The following is a 1,545-nucleotide window of genomic DNA, read 5'->3' as shown; positions in this document are numbered from 1 at the left end:
TCCGTGTGCATAGACTTCTGCTTTCTGCTTCATGTTAGTTTAAACTAATGACAAAGGAGCTAATCACACCTCACTGCACGGCATAGCTTTGCCTCGGTGCCTGCTGGAACAATGCAGCAAACTGTTTAGTTTTTCCCTCGCTGCCAGTTTCTTCTCCTGAAGTCAAAGCATTTGGGTCAAGACTTCAGACAGGCTTATTTAGCCCTTCTAGCCGCAAAACATTGCAATCTAAATCGCTCGGTCTTAATCACGCAAAGTCAGACCAAATTTTGCAAGGCGGATTGTTTGGTTTCTATGTGCTTCTTAGTAACAAATCTGTCTGCTAGAGGGAAGGGAGGTGTGTCTGATGAAGCTGACACCAAATAAGCAAGCCTTGAAACTTTTAGGAATGAATCCTTTCTGCTTGCCTATGCTAAATACCGTGTTTATGTTCATTTTGTTCAATGGTTCTTAGGAATGTACTATTTAACAGCATACCCAGTCAGGTAAACCTAGACTTAATTTTTTTCCTTCTGTCTTCCTGGTTATTTAACTGCCCACTAGTGACACTGTGCACTTGTTATTCACACTAGATTTTTTTAAAGCTATGCTTTATGCAAAAATTAGTGGCCGTTGCAGACGGCAGGGAATGATCAGTAAGGAAAAGAGGGAGGGTTGCTGCATCTCCAGTAAACTTCTCCAAATTCAGTTTAAGATCCAGGACTGGGATAGAATTTCAAACTGCAGCTGCCAAAAAGGTCTTTCCTGGACAGAGCACCAACTGGAAAAAAGCTACAAGCTAAATTCAACCCTAAAGCAAATGTCTGCAATAGTCTTCTCTGAGCTGGAGACAAGGAGAAATTGGCTCTGTAGCATGACAGAGTTGGATAAAAGATCACTTTGTCCATCTCTGTCTTTCTTGCTCTGAAGGCTGTGAATACCGTTTGCTCTGCCACTGAATAAAGTTGAAGAGGGGAAAGCCTATGTACTTTAGCAAACAGGAGTGCACCGTATAAGATAATTATGAAATAATGCTGAATAGTAGAGCTGTTCCTCAGGCAAAATCCTGGCCTGAACGAAGGTAATAAAAGTAATCCCATAGATTAAAGAGGAGGCCAAGATTTCAACTGTGATGTATTAAATTTAAAAGCTAATTCAATGCAATCCAAGAGACCTTGCTTTGAATCATGAGGCTTAGGCCTGCTTTGTGGTTTTGGATACTATCATAATGGTAAATTACATGTCCAGGGCCAGGGAGAGAATCCAGGCAACCGTCCTTAGGCATGGAATGCGTATGAGTTGTGTAAAGAGATTTGAGTTACAGATGTCTGGTTTGACTGGACCTTGGTTGTACCCAGCTGATAGCTGATGAAAGCAAGCGCAATTGCAAAGGGAATAGTAAGGAGAGACAATGTCTAGGATTACTGTAATACATTTAAACTAGAATCATGTAAAGTAAAAGTCCCTTCCCACTAAGGTCTACAAAGACAGTGAAAATTGGATATAGCAATTTATTACAAAATGCAAAATACTTGAGATTAGGACTGTGAGAACATAACCTCCAGA

The sequence above is a fragment of the Nipponia nippon genome, unplaced genomic scaffold, assembly GCF_047370975.1.
Source record: "Nipponia nippon isolate SJK-2023a ecotype South Korea unplaced genomic scaffold, ASM4737097v1 scaffold_1, whole genome shotgun sequence".
Lineage (NCBI taxonomy): Eukaryota > Metazoa > Chordata > Aves > Pelecaniformes > Threskiornithidae > Nipponia > Nipponia nippon.
This window is presented reverse-complemented; position numbering follows the sequence as displayed.